This window comes from Rhinopithecus roxellana, chromosome 1 (assembly GCF_007565055.1).
Source record: "Rhinopithecus roxellana isolate Shanxi Qingling chromosome 1, ASM756505v1, whole genome shotgun sequence".
Lineage (NCBI taxonomy): Eukaryota > Metazoa > Chordata > Mammalia > Primates > Cercopithecidae > Rhinopithecus > Rhinopithecus roxellana.
This window is the reverse complement of record NC_044549.1, coordinates 52,208,590-52,235,996: the sequence shown is the minus strand read 5'-3', so window position 1 is coordinate 52,235,996 and position 27,407 is coordinate 52,208,590. Positions and strand designations below refer to the sequence as shown.

Below are 27,407 nucleotides of genomic sequence, written 5' to 3'. Positions count from 1 at the left end.
GGGGTGGTGGAGAGGAGGAAGGAGGCTCAGGGGGAAGCCGACTGGGCTCTGGGTGCTCAGGCGGGCTGTGGGCCCTGATAGCAGGCGGGTCTTACTTGGCCACTCCATGGGAGTGGTGGCTGGTGGAGAGCTTCCCTGGGTGGGGCACTGGAGGGTCAGGGGGACCTGTAGGGGCACACAGGAGCTGCAGGCACATGCAGGGGAGTTGCAGGACTGACGGCCTCGTGGCCTGTGGGGTCCTCAGCAGACCAGGCCAGATTGAATGGCTCCCACCTGAGGTGCTCTGGGGGAAAGGTGGGCATACCACACTGGCCAAGATTAAATTTCTATGACAGTAGGACTCAAGAAATGAATTTGGGGTATAAAAGAAATCTTTTGCCTGGTGCGGTGGCTCACACCTGTAATCCCAGTACTTTGGGAGGTGGAGGTGGGCAGACCACTTGAAGTCAGGAGTTTGAGACCTACCTGGCTAACATGGTGAAACCTTGTCTCTACTAAAATACAAAAAAAGTTAGCCAGGTGCGATGGCACATGCCTGTAATCCCAGTTACTTGGGTACTCGGGAGGTGGAGGCACGAGAATCACTTGAACATGGGAGGTGGAGATTGCAGTGAGCCGAAATTGCGCCATTGCACTCCAGCCTGGGTGACAGAGCAAGACTCTGTCTCAAAAAAAAAAAAAAAAAAAAAAAAAAAAAATCTTCATTAAAAATTTCTTGGACATCTGAGGCTATGGCTGGAGTGCCATTCAGGCGGTGTGCTCAATGATGCATGTCCATTACTCTGGTCTTACTGCTGTCTCTGTGCAGCTGTGAGGGCGAAAGGGAGTTGTATTTGTGTGTGTGACTGTTACATGCATGCATGTATGTCTTTGTGTGTGTATGTGTGTTTTGTGTGTGCTTGTGAGTTTGTATTTGCCTTTGCATGTGTTTGTATGACTGTGTGTACGTGTCTTTGTGTGCATGTGTGTGTTTTTATGTGTCTGTGTGCAAGGCGTGCATGCTGTGTTGCCTGCATCCAGGTTGGCTGTGCACAGCTGTACTGCCTCCCTGCCCCAGACCCCAGAATGCTGCTTGGTTTCTCACCCTTTCATATTCAAATACCGGCCTAGCCCCAGCATCCCCTGGGCATTTATGGGCCGATCATGTATTGTTGGTGCAGGCTGAGTGGGTGAGCTCATTGCTGGGCTTGGGATGGGAATTCCTGCCCCATCCAGGGGACCTGGAGCTCCCCAGTGTGCTCCAGAGGGGCTTGCCTAGGTCCTGCCCTATCCCACCCCATGCCAGCCGTTGCCTGGGTGCACCATTCATTCAATCCAGAAATATGGGACTATGTAAGCTACAACCCACATTTGTATATTGGGCATTCACTCTGTGCCAGACACAGAAACCCTTTCCATGTTTCACCTCATTTTGGCTCCATTTTATGGATGAGGAAACTGAGGCAGAGGAAGATGCCCAAGGGCAGCAGTTACTAGCTGGAAAAATTTGAACGCAGGTCCCCGAAGGCCACGCCCCAACCACTGCACTGCCTGCCAGTCGCCCCCCATCCCCCGCCCTCCCTGGCTCAGCTAGTGGGGGCAGGCGCAGAGCTCCTCGGGAGGCTGGGTGCCCTCCTCGCCCCTTCCCATCAGCCCGATTGTCTGCCCAGGCTTCCTGTCTCCCAGCCTCTGCAGGGCTGTCCTGGGGTGCGTGGAGCAGGCAGAGGGCAGAGCTGGGACCAGTACTGACCTTCCCAGCGTGGGAGGTATGTAAGTGAGGCTGCTGGGTGGTTCTGCTGGACTTGCACCTGACCCTGGTATCTAGAGTTGGGAAGAGCTGCTATCGCCCTCAGCTGCAGACATGCCCCAGCTGGAGACTGGCTCAGATTCTGAACCCATACCCCATCACCTCAGATGCCCCTGTTCCACCCCTGGCTGTAAGGGAAGAGGAGCAAGGGGTCCCTCCCTAGGTCCAGGCTGTGGACCGCTCAGAGTAAGTCAGAAATTCATGAATGGAGGGAGCTGGTTAGCACAGCTAGCATCTTGTCTGTGGTTGCCACGGGATGACTGGAAAGATGGGGTGGGGCAGAGCTTTGGAGTCAGATCCTTCTGGCTTTCTCTCCCTCCTCTGCCAACTGCCAAGTCAGCAAACATCTTGGAGACTCAGTTTCCTCATCTGAGAAATGGAACAAAATTGCATCCCCAAGTTGTTGCAACCACCAAGAGTTTCCCTCTGGGAAGAGCCTGAATATGAAGGCGAGGGTTGTGAGGATGATAGTGGCGATGATAATAGCTATTAGAGTATCCTAATACAAGCAAGTTATGTGTTCTCCATGCCCCAGGCACACTTCTAGGTGCTTTACACCTACTATCTCATGTGATTCTCTCAGCAGCCCTAGGAAGAAGGTCTTATTTTTATTCTCATTTTATAGATGAGGAAACAGGCCCAGAGAGGTTAGGAGACTTCCTGGGTTAGGCAGCTGCGAAGTGGTGGCTCCTAAATCCTGGGAGCCAAGAGATGGGTGTGGTTATCCCTGCCAGGAGGGTGGGAAGGCTGTCTGGGGAGGCATCATTTTACCTGGCTCATCTGAGAAAGGCCTGCATATGAGAAGGGGAAACATTAAAAAAAACAAAAACCAAAAAGGCATTTCTACAAAAGGCAATTTGTTCCCCTGTGCATTTGGGATCTGTTTTCCTTGGAGTCCTGGGATGCCTTCTCCTCTTGCCTCTGTGATTTCCCTGAGCCTCAGTTTCCTCATCCACGAAAAGGGAAGAATGATGGTTTCTGCTTTATTTTGCAGCTCTGAGGATTGAGATAAAGGTCTTAGCATATATCAGGTGCTTGTCCTCCTTGAATTTGCATCTCCCCACCAGCAAGCCTGCCTATGTCCCCTTGTCTGGATCCTGAGGCTTGGGTGTCAGAGAGGCTGCCCTGCAGGCAGGAAGAGGGGTCAAGGATCCTGTTACTGTCGGGCGGGCCGGGCTCTCAGACAATGGGAATCCCATTAACCACCTCTAGGGAGATCACCATCTGTCCAAACAGTGGGGACTAGGTGTCCCACAGCCTGAGAGTCTGAAGCATCATGCATCATTGCATGGTCCCTCCACAGATGTTATTAACAGACTCACCTCGGCCAACCCCACCCTCCCTGGCCTTAGTCTCCCTATCTGTACAAAGGCCTCAGCTTCTCTGCTCCGGGTTGTAAGCACACAGCTGTTGCTCCCAAAGCTCTGTGATGTAAGCTGAGGTTCAGGTATGACTGGAAGGACAGCCCACAGCCCCCGACCCTGCTCACTTCAGATGTGGGGAAACTGAGGCCCAGCAAAGGAAAATTAGTCATTTGTAGTCACTGAGTAGGCCAGCAGTGGGGCTGAGAGTCAGAGCCAGGCCTTTGAGATTGGCAAGGCAACTGGGTGCTGTGAGTGCCATTGGGGTAGGACACAGCCAGGGCTGCAGCGACAGGGGCTTGCCAGCAGGGGTGACACCCAGGTGAGGAGGAGCTCAGGGTTTACAGGGAGGGCAGCCCAACTCAAGGTGGGCCTTGGCCTGGCATTGCTCAGGCACCGTCCTGGGTCCTGGGTGCCCCTGCCTACAGGGCCAGTGAGATTTCCCAAGGCCAATGTCCCAGGTTGTTAACTCTGACATTCCTGAAGCCCCAGTCCCACTGAGCCAGGCTTCCTGCTGGAGCACACCCTGAATTCCCCATCTCCAGGCCTTGGCTTATGCTATGCCCAGCCCAGAAGTCCCCTTCCCTCTGTCAACCTAATGGACCTTTTCCAGTCTAATTTCCTAGTACACTTCCCCTCCTTCCCTCCACTCTGGCCTCCTCACTGTTCCTTGAGAGCACCCAAAACATCTGCCACAGCGCCTTTGCACTTGCAGTTCTCACCCCTGGGAGTATTCTTCCACACAGACCTCCACTCCAAGGTCCCTGCTTCAGGGGAGACCAGGAACCTTTGAGCCTCAGTTTCCCCATCCATGAAAAGGGGCTAATGATGGTCCCTGCTTCATGTTGCAGCTCTGGGAATTAAGCAAGATAAAGGTCTTAGCACATAGCAGGTGCTCCTCCTTGAGTTAATGTTCTTGAGTTCAGATATCCTCTCTGACCATCGTATCTAAAATAGCCCCCACGGTCACTCTCTGTGCTCTTACCCTGCTTTATTTTTCCCTATGTACATTAGTCTCTTGATGTGTATTTACTGCCTGTCTCCCTTGCTGGAGTGGGAGCTTGGGAGGGCGGGGGCCATGTCTGTCTTGTCCACTGGGGGACACTAGTACCCCCAGTGTCCAGTGCATGGGAGGCCCACTCAAGAAACAGCCACTGGATGACTGAGTGAATAAATGTATGAAGAACCTTCTAATGTGGCCCTCATTAAAATGCCTCATCACCATCATTTTGTACCTTTCTTGCACCAAACAAATTGGGAACTCCTTTAGGGCAGGGACATCTGTTGTCCTTCTATGTGCCCCCAGCATCTGTGATCAGGTCTATGTCAGATGATGTGCTCAATAATCCACAATAAATAAGTCAATGTGGCAGTGTGTTTGCAAAGACAGCCCCACAAATTCCTCCCTTGCTGGTGCCCATGCCTCTCCAAGGTGGGACATGTCCCTTCCTCCCACCCATAGCCTGGGGGTACTCCCCCTCCCCTTGGACATATGACTTTCTTTGGCCAATAGAAGGTTGGGTAACTGATTTTGGCTGTGCCTCAAGACACCTTGGGGCTTCTGCTTCATTCTTGAAGCACAGCCTCTGACACCATGCACAGAAGCTGTGCTTGGGGCACATGGAGGAGACCAAGGGGAGCCTGGTGTGAGAGGCTGGTCTACCACTGGGGTGGGGGCATGAGAGGAGGCTGGCCTATCATTGGGGTGGGGACACATGGAGGAAACTGAGGAGACACCCAAGTTAGGGGGATAGTCTACCATAAAAGTGGGGGAAGGTGGAGGAAACCAAGAGAACCCCCACATGGGGAGGCTGCTCTACATTTGAGGGGACACATGGAGGAAACAGAACCCCCATGTAAGGAGACTGTTCTACCATAGGGGCGGGGCAGGTGGAAGGGACTGAGGAGACCCTCGTATTAGAGGGCTGGTCTATTGTGGGGGTTATATGGAGGGAACTGAGGGGACTCCCATGTGAGGAGACTGGTCTACCATTAAGGTGGGGTCACATAGAGGGAACCAAGGGAATGTCCATGAAAATAGGCTGGTCTACCACTGGGGTTGGGGCACTTGGAGAGAACTGAGGAAACCCCTATGTGAGAAGGCTGGTCTACCACTGGGGTAGCGGGACTTGGAGTTGAACTGAAAGGATCCCTGTGTGAGGAGGCTGGACTACCATCATAGTGGGAGCACATGGAGAAAACTGAGGAAGCCCCCATGTTAGGAGGTTGGTCTGCCATTGGGGTGAAAGCCATGTGAAGATGATTGAGAAGACCCACGTGTGAGAAGGCTAGTCAACCACTGGGGTAGGGGGACTTACAGTAGAACTGAAAGAATTCCTGGGTGAGGAGGCTGGTTTACCATTGGCATGAAACATGGGATGAAAAGGGCAATGTGGAGTGAACTGAGAATAACCATGTGAGGAGGCTGGTCTACCACTGGCATGGGGGCACATGGAGAAGAACTGAGGGGACTTTTGTGTGAGGAGGCTGGTCTACCATTGGGGAGGTCACATGGAGGGAGGTGAGGGGACCCCTGGATGAGGCAAGTGGTCTATCATTGTAGTGGGGCCACATGGAGGAAACTGAGGGTACACCCATGTGAGAAGGCTGGTCTACCACTAGGGTGTTGGGGCCATTTGGAAATAACTGAGAAGGCCCAAATGTGAGTAGGTCATTCTACCACTGGGGTGGGAGCACATGGAGGGAACTGAGGGGATCCCAGTTGAGGAGGTTGGTCTACCGTCGAGGGGTCCCCATGGACGGGAGCTGAGGGGAAACCTATGTGAAGAGGCTTGTCTACCATTCGGGGAGCCCATGGAGGGAAATGAGGGGTCCCCCATATGAGGAGGCTGGTCTATCATTGAGAAGGCCACATAGAGGGGAACATGTGAGAAAGCTAGTCTACTACAGGCAGATGTGGAGGAAACTGAGGGGGCCCACATATAAGGTAGTTTGTCTACCACTGGGGTGAGGGCACTTTAAGGGTGCTGAAAGGACCCCCATGTGAGGAGGCTCATCTATCATTGGGTGGGCACATATGGAGAGAACTGAAGGGACACCCAAGTGAGGAGGCTGGTCTACCATAAAGGTGAGGGTACATGGAGGAAACTGAGAGAGCCCTCATGTAAGGAGGCTCATCTACCATTGGGCTAAGGGCAATATGGAGATAACTGAGAAGGCCAGTGTGTGAGGAGGCTGGTCTACTGTTGGGATGAGGAGGGTTGTCTACCACTGAGGGGCCATGAGAAGGGAACAGAAAGAATCCACTTGTGAGAAGGCTGGTTTACTATTAAGAAGGGAATGTGGACAGAAGTGAGGGGACCCCATGTGAGGAGGCTGGTCCACTATTAGGGAGGGCCATGTGGAGGGAACTGATGGGACCCCAGTGTGAGGAGGCTGCTGTACCATTGAGGAGGCCATGTCTAGAGAACTGAGTAAACTACCGTGTGAGGAGGCTGATCTACCACTGGGGGGCCAAGTTGAGGCAACTGAGGGGACCCCCATGTTAGGAGGCTGGTCTAGAACTCCGGTAGAGGCATGTAGAGAAAACTGAGTGAAAATCTGTGTGAGGAGGCTGTTCTACCATTAAGGTAAAAGCACATGGAGAAAACTTAGGGAGAAATAAAGGCACATGTGAGAAAACTGGCCTACCTTTTGGGGGGTTACTGAAAGCAAACTTAGGGGACCCTTATATGAGGAGGCAGGTCTACCACTGGAAGAGTCTCCATAGAGGGAACTGAGGAAACCACCGTGTGATGCGTCTGGTCTACAATTTGGTGGGGGGGCAGGGAGCTCACAAGGAAAGAACTGAGGAAATGGCCATGTAAGAAGGCTTGCATGCCATTAGGGTGGGGACATGTAGATAGAACTGTGAAGACCCCTGTGTGAGGTGGTTGGCCTTTCATTGGGGTGGCAGCACATGGAGGAGAACAGAGGAAATCACTGGTGGGGAGGCAGATCTACCATTGGGAACTGTGGAGACCTTCATGTGAGAAGGCTGGTGTACCATTGGTGGTGCCACATGGAAAGGAATGAGGGGATTCCCATGTGAGGAGAATGGCCTGTCTTTGGGGGACAAGTGAAAAGTACTGAGGGGACCCCCATTTGAGGAGGCTGGTCTACAATTAGGGTAGGAGGACAAGGAAAAATTTGAGGGAACTTCATGTGAGGAACTGGTCTACTATTATGGGGGCATGGAGAGAGAACTGAGCAAAACTCTGTGTAAGAAGAGTGGTCTACCATTGGGGGCGCCATATAGAGGGAACTGAGGAAACTCCCATGTGAGAAAGATTGTATACCCTTTGGGTGGAGGCACATATAGAGAACTGAGGGGACCCCTGAATGAGGAGGTTGGTCTACCATTGGGGTTGGGGCATGTGGAGGAAACTGAAGGGATGCCCGTGTGAGGAGGCTTGTCTATCATTGAGGGGGCCATGTGGAGGGAACTGAGGAGATCCTATGTGAGGAGGCTGATCTACCACTGGGATGAAGGCACCTGAAGGGAACTGAGGGGTCCCTTGTGTGAGGAGGCTGGTTTACCATTGAGTAAGTTATGTGATGAGAACAAGGGGACTCCCATGTGAGGAGGCTGTTCTAACATTAAAAAGATAGGGAACTGAGAGGATCCAATGTGAGGAGACTGGTCTACTATTGGGTGGGCACTTGAGGGAAGGCTGAGTTGAAACAACTGTGACAAGGCTGGCCTACCACCAGAGTGGGAGCACATGGAGGGAGCTGAGGAAACTCTTGTTGAGAGAAGGCTGCTTTATCATTGGGGCATAGGCACATAAAGAGAAACTGGGGAATCCCTGTGTGAAGAGGCTGGTCTTTCATTGAGGGGACATGTGGAGGGAACTGAGAAAATCCCAATGTAAGGAGGCTGGTCTACCATTGTAGTTGGGGCACATGGAGAGAAGCACTGTGTGAGAAGGCTGGTTTACCATTGGAGCAGGGGAATGTGGAGGAAACTGAGAGGAACACCATGTAAAAAGGCTGGTCTACCATCGGGGTGGGGGCATGTAGAGGGAACCGAAGAGTCCCGCATGTAAGGGGGCTGGTTTACCATTCAGCATGCCACGTGGAGGGAAATGAGGGGTCCCTTATGTGAGGAGGCTGTTCTATGACTGGGGTGGGGCCACCTGGAGAGGAACTGAGTGGACTTTTGTGTAAGGAGGCTGGTGTACATTGGCGGGGGTGGGTCACTGAGAGGCAACTGAGGAAACACCCCTGTGAGGAGGCTGGTCTACCATTGGATGGGGCTGTGTGGAGGAAACTGAGAAGGCCCCCTTGTGAGACAACTGGTCTACCATTATGATAGGGGCATGTGGAGTGAACTGAGGGGTCCCCCATGTGAGGAGGCTGGTCTTGTCTTCTTTTGAGGTGGGAGCCTTGGAATGGAACTAAAAAAACCCCATGTGAGGAGGCTGGTCTACCAATGGGAGTACACATGGAGGGACCTGAGAGGACCCCTAAGTGAGGAAACTAGTGTATCATTGAGGGTCCACATGGAGGGTACTGAAGAAACCCCCATGTGAGGAGGCTCTTCTATTATTGGGATGTGGGCACATGGAGAAAACTGAGAAAAGGCTGGTCTACCACTGAGGGGGACCTGTAGAGGGTACTAAGGGGCCCTTCATGTGAGGAAGCTGGTCTACTATTGAGGGGGGGAAAATGGAAAGAACTGAGGGGACCATCGTGGGAGTAGACTGGTGTACCATTGAGATGGAAGCATGTGGAGGAAACTGAAAGAACCCCCAGTTGATGAGGCTGTCCTACCATTAGAGAGTCTCATGGAGGGTACAGTTGGAACCCCCATGTTGGGAGGCTGGCCTACCATTGGGTCTGGGGCACTTGGAGGCAACTGAGGGGACCCTGGTTTGAGGAGGCACCTGTGTGATGGGGGCTTTGTGAGGAAGCTGAGGTACCCCTGTGTGAATACGTTTGTCTACCACTGGGGGAATCATGTAGAAAGAACTGAGGTGGCCCTTTTGTGAGGAAGCTGGTCTACCGTTGGGGTGAAAGCACATGGAGAAAACTGAGAGTACCCCTTCAGGGTGGGGGCACATAGAGGGGAACTAAGGAGATCCCCATTTGAGAAGACTGGTCTCCATCAGGGTGGGGGCACTTGGAGAGAAATGAGAAAAGCCCCATGTGAGGGGACTGGTAGACCATTTGGGTTAGGAAATGTGTAGGGAAACTGAAATGCCCCCTGTAAGGAGGGCACATGAAAAATACTGAGGGGATCCCTGTGTGAGGCAGCTAGTCTACTATTATGGTGAGGACACATAGAGGAACCTGAGGGGACCCTCGTGTGGAGAGGGTGGTCTATCATTGTGATAGAGCCCACATGGAGATAATTGAGAAAATCTGTGTGTGAGGAGGCTGGTCTACCATTGGGGTAGGGTAACATGGAGGTGAGTGATGGAACTCCTGTGTGAGAAGGCTGGTCTACCTTTGGGGTGGGGGCATGTTGAAGGAAGCTGAGGGGACCCCCTTGTGAGAAGATCAGTCTACCATTGGGGGGCATGTGGAGAAAACTGAGGGGATGCCCAGGTGAGAAGGATTGTCTATCATTGGGGTGGGGCACATGGAGATAACTGAGGAAACCTCCATGTGAGAGGGGTGGTTTACCATTGGGGTTAGGAAACACGGAGGGCAACTAAAAGAATACCAGTGTGAGAAGGCTGGTCTGCCATTAGGAGGTACATGGAGGGAATTGAGAGGATTTCCATTGAGGAGGCTGGTCTACCATTGGGATGGGGGCACATGGAGGGGAACTGAATGGACACCCATGTAAGGAGGTTGGTCTACCATTCTGGTGGGGGCACATGGAGAAAGCTCAGAGGACATCCATGTAAGGAGGCTAGTCTATTATTGGGATAGGGGCAGGTAGAGGTAACTGAGGGGAATCCCTGTGTGAGGAGACTGGTCTACCATTAAGGGAGCCCCCATGGAGAAAACTGAGGAAACCCCATGTGAGGAGGGTTGTTTACCATACAGGTGAGGGCAAGTGGAGGAAACTGAGAGAACTCCTGAGTGAGGAGGCTAGTTTACCATTGAGGTAATCACATTTAGGACACCAAGGAAACCCCCATGTGAGGAGGCATGTTTACCATTGGGGTGGAGATACATGAAGGAAACTGAGGGGACCCCCGTGTTAGGAGGCTTGTCTGGCATTAGGAGAACCACCTGGAGAAAACTGAGGGAACCCACATGTGAGGAGGCTGATTTACCATTGGGATGGAGGCACGTGGGCGCACAATGGGGGAACCTCCCTGTGAGAAGGCTGGTCTACCTTTGAGGGGGTTACGTGGAGGGAACTGAGGGGGCTTACATGTGAGGTGGCTGGTCTACCATTGGCAGGGGTAGCACACGGAGGGAACTGAGGGGGTCCCTGTGTGAGAAGGCTGGTCTACCATTGAAAAGGCGACATGGAGGGAACTGAAGGGGCACCTGTGTGAGGAGGTTGGTCTACCATTGAGGAAATCATGTGGAGGGAAGTAAGGAGACCCTCTTGTGAGGTGCCTGGTCTACCATTGGGTTGGGGGCACTTGAAGGGAACTGAGGGGGCCTTTGTGCTAGGAGGCTGATATATCATTAGAGGGTCATACGGAAGAAACTGACTGGACACCAAAGCGAGGAGAGTGGTCTACTATAGAGGTTAAAGCATAAAAAGGAAACAGAGAGCCTCTGTGTGAAGAGGCTAGTCTACCATTGATGGGGGCACATTGAGGGAAGTGAGGGGATCCCTATCTAAGGAGGTGGGTCTACCATTGATGTGGGGAGATGTGGAGGAAACTGAGAGGACTCCTTTGTGAGGAGGCTTGTCTACAACTGAGGCAGGAGCATATGAAGGGAACTGAGGGAACCCCTCATGTGAGGCAGATGGCCTACCACCAAGGAGGGGGATGAGGAGGAAACTGAGAAGACCCCCATCTATTATTGTGGTGGGGGCACCTAGAGGAAATTGAGGGGATCCCCATGAGAGGAGGCTTTTCTATCATTGTGATGGGGGCACCTGGAGAGGAACTGAGTGGATCTTCATGTGAAGAGGCTGGTCTACCATTGGAGGGGGCCACGTGGACATAACTGAGGAAACCCCCATGTAAGGAGGCTGGTCTACCTTTGGCGGGCTACGTGGAGGGAAGTAAGTGCACCCCCTTTTGAGGCATCTGATCTACCATTGTGGTGGGGGCACATGGGGAAAACTGAGAGGATCCCTATGTAGGAGCCTGGTCTACCTTTGTGGTGGGGGCATGTGGAGGTAACTGCGGGAACCCCCCTGTGATGAGGCTGGTCTACCGTTGGAGGGTGGTTATGTGGAAGGAATTGAGGAAAACTTCTTGTGAGGAGGACTGTTTATCATTGGGGATCACATGGATGAAACTCAGAGAACCCCCATGTGAGGAGTCTAGTCTACCATTAAGGTAATCATGCTTAGGGCACTGAGAAAACCCTCATGTGAGGTGGCTAGTATACCACTGGCATGAGGGAATGTGGAGGGAACTGAGGGGACCCCCCTCTCCGTGTAAAGTGGCTGATCTACCATTGAGGGTGCATGTGAGGGGAACTGAGAAGATCCCCAAGTGAGGAGGCCAGTCTACCATTGAGTGGGGCATGCAGTGATAACTGAGGGAATCCTCATGTGAGGAGGCTTGTATACCTTTGAGTGGGTCACGTGGATGGAACTGAGGGGACCTACATGTGAGAGGGCTGGTTTACCATGGTGTGGGGGGCATGCGGAGGGAACTAAGGGGATGCCAATGAAAGAAGGCTGGCCTGTCATTGGGATTGGGGAATGTGGATAGAAGTGAGGAAACCCTTGTGTGAGAAGACTGATTTACCATTTAGGTGCGGAGACTTGGAGTGGAACTCCTTTGTGAGGAGGCAGGTCTCCCATTGGGGGTCACGTGTAGGGAACTGAGAGGATCCCTGAGTGAGGAGCCTGGTCTATCACTGAGGGGACCATGTGGAGGGAACTGAGGAAACCCCGGGTGAGGAAGCTGGTCTACCATTGAGGAGGCCACAAGGATACTGAGGGGACCCCTGTGTGAGGAGGCTGGTCTACCATTGAAAAAGTCATGTGGAGGAAACTGAGAAAATGCTTGTGTGATGAGGCTGGTCCATCACTGATGGGGCCACATAGAGGGAACTGAGGGGTCCCTCTTGTGAGGTGGCTGGTCTACCATTGGGTTGGCAGCAAGTGAAGGGAACTGAGAGGACCCTTGTGCTAGGAGGCTGTTCTATTATTGAGGATGGGGGTGATGTGGAGGGAAATGAGTGGACACCCAACTGAAGAGACTGATTTACCATAGGGGTGGGGGCATGTGGAGAAAACAGAGAACCCGCATATAAGGGGGCTGGGTTTTCACTGAGTGGGGCACATTGGGGGAACTGAAGAGACCCCTGTGTGAGGAGGCTTGTCTACCACTCAGTGGGCTATGTAGAGGAAACTAAGGGGACCCCCATGTGAGGTGGCCAGTCTACCATTGTGGTGGGGGCACATGGAGGACATCGGGGGTATCCCCGCTGTGAGGTGTCTGGTCTACCATTTGGGTTGGGGCCCTGTAGAGATAAGTGAGAAGAACTGCGTGTGAAGGGACTGAGGGAAACTGAAAAGAGTGGTCTACCTCGGGGTTGTGGGCACCTCAAGGGAAGTTGGGGAACCCTTGTGTGGGGAGAATTGTCTACCTTTGAGGGGGGTGACATGAAGGGAAACTGAGAGGAAACCCGTGTGAGGAAGGTAGCCTACCTTTGCAGGGGCCACATGGAGGGAAGTGAGGGGACCACTATGTAAGGAGACTGGTCTATTATTGAGGGGGCCACATGGGGGGAATATAGGGGATCAGCATGTGAGGAGGCTGGTCTACCATGGAAGGGGATGTGGAGGGAACAGAGGGGACCTGCATTTGAGGAGGCTGGTCTACCATTAAGGGTCCACATGGACAGGAACTAAGAGACATCTGTGTGAGGTGGCTGGTCTACTATTGTTGGGGGAACGTGGAAGAAATAGAGTAGACTTCCCCTTGTGAGATATCTGGTCCACCATTGTGGTGGAGGCAAATGGAAGAAACTGAGGGACTCCTGTGTGAGGATGCTGGTCTACCATTGGGCTGGGGGCATGTGAAGAGAAACTGAGGGGATCCCCATGTGAGGAGGCTTGTCTACCATTAAAAGGCCACATGGAGGGAAGTGAGGGGACCGCTGTCTTAGGAGGCTGGTCTACCTTTGAGTGAACCACATGAAGTGAACTGAGGGGAACCCCTTGAGAGGTGGCTGGTGTATTATTCTTGGGGACACGTGGAGGGAACTGAGGGGACCCCCATGAAAGAAAGCTGCTCTACTACTGTGGTTGGGGGGTATGTGAAGAGAACTGAGGAAACCTGGTGTGAAGCTGCTTGTCTACCGCTGGGTGAGCACATGGAGGGAACTGAGGGGACCCCCATGTGAAGAGTCTGATCTACTACTGTGATGGGAGCATGTGGAGGATGCCAAGAGTCTGATCTACCACTGCGATGGGAGCATGTGGAGGGAACTGAGGGGACCTTTATGTGGGGAGGCTGGTCTATCATTGTGGTAGGGGCATGTGAAGGGAAATGATCCTTCCCCCTACCCCTTGTAAGCAGGCTGGTCTACCATTGCGGGGGCTTGAGGAGAACACTGAGGTGGGGGGACTGAGGAGACCCCCATTTGAGTAGGCTGATCTATTATTCAGTAGGCCACGTGAAGAAAACTGATGGGCCCCCCATGTGAAGAGGCTGTCTAACCACTGGGGTGGAGCCTCCATTGGGGTGGAGGCATGTGGAAAAAACTGCAGGAAACTTCAAGTGAGAAGGCTGGTCTAACATTTGAGGGAAACCTCGTTTGAGGAGGCTGTTCTACCACTGAGATGGGGGTACCTAGAGAGGTAATGAGTGGACATTTGTGTGAGGAGCCTGGTCTAGCATTGGGGTGGGGATATAAGAAGAAAAACTGAGGGAATCTCTGTGTGAGGAGGCTGGTCTTTCATTGAGGGGGCATGTGGAGGAAACTGAGAGGATCACCATGTGAAGAGACTGGTCTACCATGGGAGTGGGCGCAAGTGGAGAAAACTGAGCAGGCTCTCATGTGAGGTGTCTGGCCTACCATTGTGGTGGAGCCTTGTGGAGGACACTGAGGAGACCCCAGTGTGAGAAGGCTGGTCTAACATTGAGGGGGCACATGGAGAAAACTGAGAGGGTTGCCTTGTAAGCAGGCTGGTGGTACCACATGAAGAAAACTGAGGTGACTTTGGTGTGAGGAGGCTGGTATATCTTTGGGGGGCCACATGGAGGGAATTGAAGGGACACCCCCTTTTAGGTGTCTGGTCTACCACTGTGGTGGGGGCACGTGGTGGCAACTGAGGGGACCCCATCTAAGAAGCCTGTCTAGCATTAGGGGCGGCTAAGTGCAGGAAACTGAGGGGATGCCCATGTGAGGAGGCTGGTCTACCATCGTGGTGGGGGAATGTGGAGGAAACTGATAGAAACCCCTTGAGAGGAGGCTTGACTACCTTTGGGGTGGGGGATCATGAAAGGAACTGAGGGGACCCCCATGTTAGGAGGCTGGCCTACCATTGAGGGAACCATGTGGAGAAAACTGATGGGAACCACACATGAGAAGGCTAATCTACCATTGGTGTAGGTAAATGTGGAAGGAACTGAGGGAACTCCCATCTGAGAAGGTTGGTCTATTATTGGGTGAGGTTATATGGAGGGAACTGAGGGAACATTCATATGAGGAGGCTGGTCTACCATTGGGAGGCCACCTAGGGGGAACTGAGGGGATCCCCATATGAGGTGGCTGGTCTACCATTGGGGGAATCACGTTTAGGGCACTGAGAAAACCCTTGTGTGAGGAGCCTAGTGTACCAGTGGAATGGGAGTTCATGGGGGAAATTGGGGGCACCTCTTTGTGGGGATGCCTGTCTACCATTGGGGTGGGGGCACTTGGAGGGAACTGAAGAGACACCTATGTGAGAAGGCTGGTGTACCATAGTGGTGGGGACATGTGGAGGAAACTGCGGAAACCCCTGTGTGAGGAGGCTGATCTACCATTGGGGGACCACCTGGAGGAAACTGAGGGGACCCCCATGTGAGGCAACTGGTCTGTAGTGGGGCACATGAGAGAAACTGAGAAGACATTCATGTGAGGAGGCTGGTCTACCATTGAGGGGGACCTGTGGAGGGTACTCTGTGTGAGGAGGCTGGTCTGCCCTTGAGGTGGCCGAGTAGAAAGAAGTGAGGAAACCCTCATGTAAGGAGGCTGGTGTACCATTGGTGTGGGGGCGTATGGCAGGAACTGAGGGAACCTCCTCGTGTGAGGAGGCTGGTTTACTGTTGGGAAGGCTGTGAAGGATATTGATAAGACCCCCATCTGGGGAGTCTCATCTACCATTAGGGTGGGGGCACATGGAAGGAACTGAGTGGACCCCTGTGTGAGAAGGCTGGTCTACCTTTGTGGTGGGGGCTTTTGGAGGAACTGGAGAGGACACCCATGTAAGGACACTTGTCTATTATTGGGGTGGGAGCACATAAAGGGAACTGAGGGGATGCTTCTGTGAGGAGAGTGATCTTTTGTTGAGGGGGTCACATGGAGGGAAACCAAGGGAACCCCCATATGAGGAGGCTGGTCTACAATTGAGGGGTCCACATGAAGAAAATTGAGGGTACCTGATTTGAGGAGGCTTGTCTACTATTTGGTTGGGAGGTAACCGAGGGGACTCCTGTGTGATGAGGTTGATCTACCACTGGGGTGTGGGGCATGTGTAGGGAAGTTAGGGATCCCCATATGGGGAAGCTGGTCTACCATTGACAGGGCCACATGGAGGAGAACTGAGGGAAAACCCATGTGAGGAGGCTGGTCTACTGTTTCAGAGGCTACATTAAGGGAAGTTAGGGGGTCCCCATTTGAAGAGACCCATCTTTTACTGAGGGGGCCACATGGAGGGGAAGAGAGGGGACCCATGTGTGGGGAGATTGGTCTATCACTGGGGGGCACATGGAGAAAACCGAGGGGACCCCTATATGAGGAGGCTGGTCTACCATTAAGTGTCCACATGGAGGGGAACTAATGGGACACTTGTATGAGGAGGCTAGTCTACCATTAGTGATAGCATGTAAAGGGAACTTGTATCCCCATGTGAGGCGGCTGGTCTACCATTCATTAGGGGACATGGGGCGAACTGTATGGAGGCTGGTCCACCTTTGAGAGGGGCATGTGTAGGAATTTGTGGGGACCCCAATGTGAGGAGGCTAGTCTGCCATTGGGTTGGGGGACAAAAAGGGAACTGAGGGTACCACTGTGTGAGAAGGCTGGTCTGCCATTGATGGGTCTATGTGGAGGGAACTCATGGGCACCCTGTTTGAGGAGGCTGGTCTATCATTTGGGTGGGAAACATTTAGGAAACTGAGGGAGTCCCAATCTGAGGAGACTGGTCTACTATTGAGGGACCCAAGGTGGAGGGAACTGAAGGGACCTCCGTGTGAGGCGGCTTGTCTACTGGTGGGGGCACATGGAAGAAAGTGAAAGACCCTTGTGTGAGGAGGCTGGTTTACCATTGAGTGGCCATGTGGAGGGAACTTGGGGACCCTTGTGTGTGGAGGCTGTTTTTCCACTGGGGTGGACACATGGAGAGAACTGAGGTGGTGGGGGCCAGTGAGTCAACTGGTCTACCTTTGGGGTGGGGGCTTGGGAAGGAAACTGAAGGGATTCTTATGTGAGGAGGCTGGTCTACCATTGATGGGGCCACATGGAGGGAACTGAGTGGATCCCTATGTGAGAATGCTGGTCCACCACTGGAGGTGAGGGGGCACGTGTAGGAATCTGTGGGGACCCTACTGTGAGGAGGCTAGTCTACTACTGGGGTGGGGACACATAAAGGGAACTGAGGGTACTCCTGTGTGAAGAGGCTGGTCTACCATTGACAGGGCTACATGGAGGGAACTGAGGGGACCCTTGTCTTGTGAGGAGCCTGGTCTGCCACTGGGAGGTCATGTGGAGGGAACTGAGGAGACCTCTATGTTAGGATGTTGGTTTAACATTGGGGGGCCATGTGGTGGGAGCTGAGGTGACCAACAAGTGAGGGGGCTGGTCTACCATTGGGGGGACACTTGGAGGGAACTGTGGGGTCTCCCACGTGAGGGGGCTGGTCTACTACTGGGTTTGGGGCCCATGTGAGGAGGTTGGTTTCCCATTGTGGGGGTCACGTGGAGGGAACTGAGGGGGCCCCTGTGTGAGGATCGTGGTTGGCCTTTGTGGTGGGGGCCATGGGAGAGGAATGTCATCCATGCTACCCCAGGATGACAGGTGCAAATCCAGATATTTGGTCACACAGATTACATGGCACCTCTCATGAGCTTGATAATTATTAACCCATTTAATCCTCCTGAAAACCTCAAAAAGGAGGTTGCTATTATCCCCACTTTGCAGATGATGAAACTGAGGCACAGAGAAAAGAAATGCATGCATATTAGCACCTACTCTGAATTGGGCACTGAGCTAGGCTATTTTACATGAATCTTGTTTAACCCTGACAACAGATATGCAAATATGCAAATGACATGCTGGGAACCCTGTTTACTGACGACAAAACAGGCTCTGAGACCCAATCTGTCCACCTGATCCTCAACCTTAGCCTCTTCCACTGCCTGCCTGGGTCTCCTAAGTACATCTGTTCCAATCTGAATCTCTTGCCTGCTTGTTTTTTTTTTTTTTTTCTTTTCTTTTCTTTTCAGTCCCCCCACCCTCCTTAGATTGCAGCAAGGAAAGAGGTGTGTCTTCTGCAGAAAAATGTGCATATTCTTTTAGGTGAGATGGGAACAATGTAGGGAGGGGGCCTGGCTATGAGGGCAGGGGGCTGTGGGTGGGGTAGGGGAATGGACACTTGGCAGCAGAACCTGCTAGATAGGCTCACTAGACTCAGACACATGTGCTTTTTCTTTCGCTCGCTCAAGAAAACAGGTGCACAAATTATTAGGTTGGTACAAAGTAATTGTGGTTTTTGCTATTAAAGTAATGGCAAAAACCGCAATTAATTTTGCACCAAGCAAATACATCCCTATGGTTGGGGCAGCCTTTTCCAAGGAATTCCAGCATACAGGACTGGATCTGGACTCCTGGCTGGCTGACTTTGTGCATTGTCCTTCCCTCTCTGGGCTGTGGTGCCCCGGCTGGAACTCCAAGGGCTGAGACTCATGGCCCTTGTAGAGTCTCGGCTCTGTAGCCGGCTCTGTGGTGGATTCAGGGTTGGGGGCCTGGGTTCAAATCCAGACCCTGCCTTTTCAGATGTGTGGCCTCGGAGCAAGTTATTTAGCCTGGCTCTATGTGCTCACCTGGAAAATGTGATGATGAAGATGGTGATGATGATAACGGGGACTCCCTCTTGGAGCTGCTGTGCAGACGAAGTGAGTGAATATAAGATGGATGCTTAGAGCAGTGCCTGGAAAAGCTGTGCTGTTTGTTATTATCTTCTAGGGGAAACATGAGAAAACCGACTTAGGGAGGAGGCAGCCTGTCCTGGATGGGGAGGTCCTCACATAGAACACTGACTCCAGCCAGTTCCTATCTTCAGGCCAAAGTCCCAGCCCAGGACCTGGGGTTTGCTGTGAGGTGGGGGCCTCTGGAGTCTGAAGGGCATGTCTGGTGTGGGCAGGCCTGACCTACCAGGCACCAGAAACAGACAGGACATTGTGCACTGATAGGAGTCCTACAGGCTGAGGGAGCTGTGCCTGGGCACCCGCTGGGAACCAGGCGGCAGTGGAGGGTGGGGAGTGGGCCGCGTGCCCGGGAATGCGGCCCCACCATCACAGCCAGAAATGGAGGGTACTACAGCCCCCAGCCAGCCCGGTGTCTCCCCAGTCTCAGTCAGTTGGGCGCCACCTTTGAGATTTTTGCCTTATGAGTGAGCATTACTATAATTTATTTCATGGTTGTCTTAATTTTTAATTTATTTTTACATTTAATTTTTGTTTGGGTCTGAGCTGTGCTCACATGGTTCAAAAATCAAAAAGTTTAGTACGTGCTTTGAGAGGAGTCTGCCTCCCATCCTGTCTCCCTCCTCTGGCCCCTCCCCCAAAGCCATGATTATTATTTTACATCAACGAATGTGAACTATATGTATTTGATATATTTTTCCAATTCAAAGACAATTTTTAGTATGCAATGCACACTACCCTACAACACGCTTTTCTCACTTACTATTTTTAACTTCTCTGCATAAGTGAATGTAAATGAGAAAATACACCACCACCTTCTGTAAACAGAAGGTAGCTATGATAATAGCACATGGGGATGGAGCAAGGCCACTACATTCCAGTGGGGTCCTGTTGTTTGCGGGGGGCCACTGATCTCAAGGTCTGACCTCTAGTCCCTAGTTCCAGAGGGACTAGCAACTAACTGTTTGTGGGAAACTGAAGACACCCAACACCAAGCTGACACTTTGGCCGGGAAGTAATCAAAAGGACTAAAAAGATTTGGACTTTGGGAGGCCGAGACGGGCGGATCACGAGGTCAGGAGATCGAGAGCATCCTGGCTAACACGGTGAAACCCCGTCTCTACTAAAAAAATACAAAAAACTAACCGGGCGAGGTGGCGGGCGCCTGTAGTCCCAGCTACTCGGGAGGTTGAGGCAAGAGAATGGCGTAAACCCGGGAGGCGGAGCTTGCAGTGAGCTGAGATCCGGCCACTGCACTCCAGCCCGGGCGACAGAGAAAGACTCCGTCTCAAAAAAAAAAAAAAAAAAAAAAAAAAAAAGATTTGGACAGGAAATGCCTCTCCTCACCCTCGCCCCGGTGTATAGCAGCACTGCCATTCCAACAGTGGTGTAAGTCCACACTTCGGGAAACTCTCATCTAGTCCAACAACCCTGGCATTTTAAATAAGTGTAAACTGAGGCTCAGAAAGGGTGGAGGACTTAAAATGATGCAGCTAGTTGATGCAGAGCCTGGGCAACACCTCAGGTTCCCAGGACCCTATCTGCAGCCCCTGGGACTAGGCAAATGGGCTTTGTTTGGAAACAAATGTGCCCAATCCCTGCTCCTCCTCAGCTCCCTCCCCAACCCCAAATTTTCATTTAGCGAACCTCTATAGTTTCATCTATATTATCTAATTTGTTGGCATACAATTGTTCATAGTATTCCATTTTATTTCTTTAATATTCCATTTTATTTCTTTAAGGTTGGTAGTAATGTCCCCTCTTTAATTTCTGATTCTAATAATTTGAGTCTTATATACTTTTTCTTGGTCAATCTTATACGTTCTGTTAATCTTTTTTCAGCTTTTGGTTTCATTAATTTTCTCTTTTGCTTTTCTGTTTCAGTAATTTCCTTTAATTAATCTTTATGATGTCCTTCCTTCAGCTTGCTTTAAATTTAGTTTGCTTTTCATTTTTCACTGTCTTGAAGGTGGAAATTTAAATTATTAATTTGAGATCTTTTTGATTTTTGAACCTAGGAACTTACTTAAATTTCCTTCTAACCACTGATTTAACTGCATCTCATAAATTTTGTAATGCTGTGTCTTAATTTTCATTCATTTCAATTATTTTCATTTCATTAAAAGTATTTTCTAATTTCCCCTGTGATTTTTCTTTTGATTCATTAGTTAAGAAGTGTGTTGTTTAGTAGCCACATATTTGTGAGTTTCCAAAATTTCTTTCTGTTAATGTGAACCAATTTTATTCTTTTATGGTTAGAGAACATACTTTCTATGATTTCTGTCCTTTTAAACGTATTGGTGTTTATTTTGTGGCCTAAGATACAGTCTATCCTGGAGAATGTTCCATGTACTCTTGAACGTGTATTCTGCTGTTGTTGGGGGTAGAGTGGTTTTTTTGTGTGTTTTGTTTTTTGAGACAGAGTCTTGCTCTGTTGCCAGGCTGGAGTGCAGTGGCGCGATCTCGGCTCACTGCAGCCTCCACCTCCTGGGTTCAAGCGATTCTCCTGCCTCAGCCTCCTGAGTAGCTGAGACTACAGGCGGGACTACAGTCACGTGCCACCATGCCCAGCTAATTTTTGTATTTTCAGTAGAGACGGGGTTTCACCATGTTGACCAGGATAGTCTCGATCTCTTGACCTCGTGATCTGTCCGCCTCAGCCTCCCAAAGTGCTGGGATTACAGGCGTGAGCCACTGCACCTGGCCGGGTAGAGTGTTTTATAGAAGCCTGTTAGGGCTAGTTGGTTTATAGTATTGTTCAAGTCATTTGTTTCCTTTTTGATCTTTTGCCATTTTTTTGGTGTGCATTATTAAAAATAGGATATTGGGCCGGGCGCGGTGGCTCAAGCCTGTAATCCCAGCACTTTGGGAGGCCGAGACGGGCGGATCACGAGGTCAGGAGATCGAGACCATCCTGGCTAATACGGTGAAACCCCGTCTCTACTAAAAAATACAAAAAACTAGCCGGGCGACGAGGCGGGCGCCTGTAGTCCCAGCTACTCGGGAGGCTGAGACAGGAGAATGGCGTAAACCCGGGAGGCGGAGCTTGCAGTGAGCTGAGATCCGGCCACTGCACTCCAGCCTGGGCGACAGAGCCAGACTCCGTCTCAAAAAAAAATAAAATAAAATAAATAAATAAATAAATAAATAAATAAAAATAAAAATAGGATATTGTAATTTATATTGTTGAATTATCTTTCTAGATTAGATATTCTAGAATTAGAATATATAATTCTATTGTTGAATTATTTTTCCCTTCAATTCTGTCAGTTTTTCCTTCATGTGCACTGGGGCTCTGTTGTTGGCTGCACATGTGTTTATAATTGTTATGTCTTCCTGTCTAAAGAGTATTTCTTATAGACAGCATATAGTTGGATCTTGGTGTTTCTTTTTTTTTTTTTTTTTTTTAAATCCAGTCTGGAAATCTCTGCTTTTTGACTGGATTGTTTAATCCAGTCACATTAATGGTATTATTGATGTAGTTGAATTAACATCCACCATTCTACCATTTTACTTTTTGTTTTCTCATGTCTTTTCTGTTCCTCTATTTGTCATTATTACTTTATTTCCTATTAAGTGATTTTTGAAATGTAGCATGTATACCTCTTTAATCATTTTTACTACATATTTTTGAGTTATTTTCTTAATGATTGCTCTAGGACTTTCCACATACATCTTACAATTTCAGAGTCAGCTTTAGATTTATATTAACTTAAATTCAGTTAGAAATTGAAATATTACTTCAATGCAGTTGTATTCCTCCCTTTCTTTTAGTGATATTGTTATACATATATCTATAAATATTACAAACACAATAATACATTATTATGGAATTATTTTATATAATTTTATATTTTGAAGACAATATATAATCTTAAATTTTCAGAATCAGTTTTAGATTTATATTAACTTAAATTCAGTTAGAAATTGAAATATTACTGCAATGCAGTTCTATTTCTCCCTTTATTTTAGTGATATTGTTGCTACACATATTACATCTATAAATATTACAAACACAATAGTACATTATTATAGGATTATTATTCTATATAATTTTATATTTTTGGAGAAGCTAAGAGTAGAAAGGAGAACAAGTGTATTTTATAGCTTTTGTTATGTTACCCTTCTTGTTGGTCATTTCTTGTTTTCTTCATTTGTTCTTGTGGATTTCGGTTACCATCTGGAGTCATTTTCTTATCCCAGTACAGCTCTCTCACACATCTCCTTGTGCTGTAATTGGTAAATATATTAGATTTCTGTATGATAGGGCCAACAATACATTATATGCAAATTGCTTTATATAATTACTTTTTAAATCAATTAATAGAAGGAAGGAAAAAGTATACATTTGTACTGCCTTTTAGACTTGCATAATTGCTTTTTTTCATGTGGAATCAAGTAATCATCAGGGGTCATTTGCTTTCAGTCTGAAGAACTTCCTTTAGTATCTGTTGTAAGGCTGATCTGCTAGCAAATAAATGATCCTAGTTTTGTTTATCTTGTAATGTCTTGAATTAACCTTCATTTTCAAAAGACAGCTTTGTTGGATCTAGGATTTTTAGTTGACAGTTTTTTTCTTTGAGCGCTCTGAATATGTTATCCCATTGCTTCCTGACTTCCGTTATTCCTGATGAGAAGTTCATTGTTAATCTTATCAGGATTCTCTTGTAAACTGAATCATTTTTCTCTCATTGCTTTTGAGATTTTCTTCTTGTCTTTGGGTTTCAACATTTTTACTCTGATTTGTCTGTTTGTGGATCTCTTTGTGTTTATTCTACTCAGAGTTCATTGAGATTCCTAGATGTATAGATTAATGTTTTTCAGTAAATTTGGGTTGTTTTCAGCCATTAATTCTTTTAATATCTTTTCTGATTCTTTCTCCTTCTTCTTTCCTTCTAATACTCCCACTACATATATTTGTTGTGCTTAACAATGTGCCACATTTCTCTCAGGCTCTGTTCATTTTTCATCATTTGTTTCTCTCTGCTCTTAGATTTCATAAGCTCTATCAACTTTTCTTCAAATTCACTAATTCTTCTGCCAGGTCAAATACACTGTTGAGCTCCTCTAGTTAATTTTTAAAAATTTCAGTTATTGTACTTTTAACTCCAAATTTCCATGGATTCTTTAAAAAATAATTTCTATCTGTTTATTAATATCTCTACTTCATGTGGCTTTGTCATCATATGTTCCTTTACTCCTTTAATCAAGATTTCCTTAAAGTTATTTGAACATATTTACATTTACCACTTTTAAGTCTTTGTGTGTTAAATCAAACATACGATTTCTCTCACAGGCAGTTTCTTTTGCTTGCTTTTTTACCTTCTGGTATATGAGTCATACTTTCTTGTTTCCTTGTATGTCTCTTAAGTTTTTTGTTGTTGAAAAGTAGACATTTTAAATAATGTAGCAACTCTGGATAAATTAGTCCTTCCTTTTGGAACTTATTTACTTGTTTACTTTTTTGTGACTTGCTGGATTATTTTAGTTAAGTTGATTTTCCTGCATGAAGCCTCTGGTATTGCTCTTAGAGGGTACATCCTTGGGAATGCCCAGTCACCCTGAGGTGACAGTGGGTTTTGCAGTACCTTCTTTCTCTGACCACACTCATCTGTTAAGTTCCACTAATTGGTGGCTGATTGCCCTATTGTTTTCAGCACTACATACATTTCTTTAAAGACTGATCCCATCAAAGCCAGACTCCTTCGAACAGATAGCTCCTGGGGTCAGTGTTTGAGATCTGTTGTGACCCCCAGGAGGGCTCTTTCCAGCTGTTTCTTTCCTTGATTCTCTCCAGTAAAAAAGCTGTTTATAGTTTAGCCTGTATCTCCAATGAACCCATCAATTCCCTCCCAATTGCCTTTCACCACAACCTGCAATGTTTTTGAGAGCGCTCTTAGGCTTAAACTTGTCCACATTTGGTTGCAAATGAAGTCAGTTCCTTTGGGGAGAAATTTGGAGCTCTTTGTTCTAAGTTCTGCTTCTTCCTCCAGGCAAAAATCTCTGAAGCAAAGCTCTAGTGCTGGAAGTGTGGCAATGGTAAATTTTTCTCTGAATGACACACCAGATTTAGGAACTGAGTGCTCAGCGTATAGGGGAAACAGCCTCAGGTCTCCTCAGCTTGCCTCTCTGTGTGGAATCCCGGCTCCCTCAGTGGGGCAAGAGTGATTGGGTCTCCAGTAGTCTCTGTGGATCTGTGCCCAAGGTAGAGCCTCCATGCCATGAGTTGGACCGGGTAGAAGAAGGGAGCCCTCACTGCCTGGCTGAATTTGCCTGGAACATAGAGTCAGCAACAGGCAGCTGTGGGCAGGATGAGAAATGCTGACATTGTGCTCCTCTTGGGAAGCTAGCTCCTGACTAGGAGGTGGAAGGAGAGGAAACCCTGTGTTCTTGGCTGTACCCATATGGAATAAAGTTTCTGTCTCACCGAGCTGGATGAGAGGAAGAATAAAGTGATATTTTGTCTTTTTGTTGTATCAGTTACTGTGGGTTTAAACCCAACAGACTCTTGCTGTTCTTCCTGAATTTTAGTATATTTTAAAAAATGTTTATTAATTAGCTGTACACCCTTAGAATTACTTTCAGATATATTAAATGATAGTTAAATTTTTTTTTTTTCACCAGTCATTCTGGTTGTGGTCCATAGGACATCTCACATTATCATGCAGGAAGTAGAACTCACAGAGATATTGCCTCATAATAGTGTTTAGCAGCTACATTACTTCACCTTTCATATTTAGGTCTACGATTCTCCTGAATTTATATTTTTGTATATGATGTGAGGTAGGGGTCAGGTTTCCTTTTTCTCCTGTATTGAAGAGACTGCCCTTCCCCATTGCCCAGAAGAGTCTCCTTTGTCATAACTCAAATATTCAAATACGGCTGGGGCTGTTTCTGAACTTTCTATGCTGTTGTACTGATCTATTTATCTATTCTTGTGCCAAGAGCACATTGTGTTAATTACAAAAACTTTGTGATCAATTTTTATATTGAGCTTGGCTATTCTTAGCCTCTTATATATTCATACAAAATTTAGAATTATTTTATCAGTTTCACAAAATAACCTGTCGTATTTTTTATTGGAATTGCATTGATTGATTCTTTAGATTACTTAGGTGTAAACTCTTGAACACGGTGTTCTCTTCTTTTATTTAGGTCAAGAGTTGGCAAGCCATGACTAGTGGGTCAAATCTTGCTGATAGCCTGTTTTTGTATGACCCTGGAGCTAAGCATCATTTTCATTTTTAAAGAATCTTTTTTATATGAAAAGAATAACATGTGAAAGAGACCATATCACTCAATTTTCATTACTATTATTTTAAGATTTTTGCTTCTTTGTTCATAAATAAGATTGGGCTGCAGTTTTCTTTCTTATGATTCCCTTGTTGAGTCTAGGATTTGGACATCAAGATTATACTGATCTCATAAAACTAATGGAGGAGTCTATCACTTTTTCTATTTTCTATTTTCTGGAAAATTTGTAGAAAATTACTTTGTTTCTTCATGGTTTTTGTAGAATTTGCCAGTATATTTATTTTCTTCAAGAAAAATATTTAAATACAGATGAACATTTGAAAATAGTTAAATGACACTTCTATTTCTTCTTGTCTCCATTTGATACATTGCATTTTAAAGAAAAATTTGTCCATTTTACCTAATTTTCAAATTTACAGGCATAAAATTGTAACATCATGTTATTATTTAAGTGTCTATAGGATCTGTAGAAATATCATCTTTTTAATTCCCATTATTAATAACTTGTGTATTCACTCTCTCATTTTCTTGATCAATTTTGTAAAGAGTTTATTGACCTGATTGCTTTCTTCAAAAAGATAAACTTTTGGCATTATTGATCATCTTTGCTATGTTTTCTGTTTTATTAATTTCTGGTATTTTCTTCGTTATTTTCCTTCTCTTACTTTCTTTGGGTTTGTTATCCTTTTCTAACTTCTTGTGATGTGTCACTGATTTTTTTTCAGCCTTTCTTCTTTATGAATACTAGAAGCATTAACCACTAATCATTGCATTAGCTTTAGTCAAAAGTTTTGATATGTAGCATTTTCATTACCTTTCAGTTAAATATATTTTCCAATTTTATTGTGATTCCTTGTTTGATCTACTGGTTATTTGCAAGAATATTTTTTAATTTCAAAAAAAGTGAGAATTTACAATACAATTAAGGTAGAAATCTATTATTCCCTGCCTCCCTCCCAAATTCTTGATTTCTACCTTAATTGTATTTTGGTCACAGAATGTATTCTAGGTGATTTCAAATCTTTGACCTGTGTTAAAAGTTGCTCTGCAGCTTAAGATATGATCTATTTTTTTAACAATGCTCCGTCTGTGTTTGAAAAAAACAAACATTTTGTACTTGTAGATGCAATGTTGTATGTTAGGCAAATCTGTTTCTTGTAGAAAGCATATAGGTGGATAATATTTGTATCTATCCTGCCAATCTTTTAATTTACATTTAATATAATGCCATTTAAATTTAATGTAATTATTGCCAGGTAAGGGCTATGTCTGCCATTTTATTTTCTATTTTTTCCCTCTGTTTCTATTTCTCCATTTTTTCCCTCATTTCCTGTGGTTACTTAAACAATTATTATATTCACATTTTTATTTATCTACAGTGTATTTGTGTATATCTCTATATATAGATTTTTTGTGGTTACTATAGATATTATATGGTACATACATAACTTATCAGAGCCTACTAGTATTGACATTTTACCAATTTGAGTAAAGTGCAGAAACCTATTTCTCTTCACATTCCTTTGCCCTCTCACATTTATTGTCTTAAATATT

At 47.6% G+C, this 27,407-nt stretch overlaps 1 long non-coding RNA gene across 1 annotated transcript in view; it reads left to right on the top strand.

Annotated features, from left to right (window-relative positions):
- The window catches only part of LOC104679019, a 59,196-nt gene that overhangs the window by 10,382 nt on the left and 21,407 nt on the right, over nucleotides 1-27,407 (top strand). The window contains exons 2-3 of the long non-coding RNA XR_750261.2: nucleotides 17,901-17,973; nucleotides 18,451-18,569. This is a non-coding gene — a long non-coding RNA (uncharacterized LOC104679019). The remainder of the gene's footprint in view (nucleotides 1-17,900; nucleotides 17,974-18,450; nucleotides 18,570-27,407) is intronic.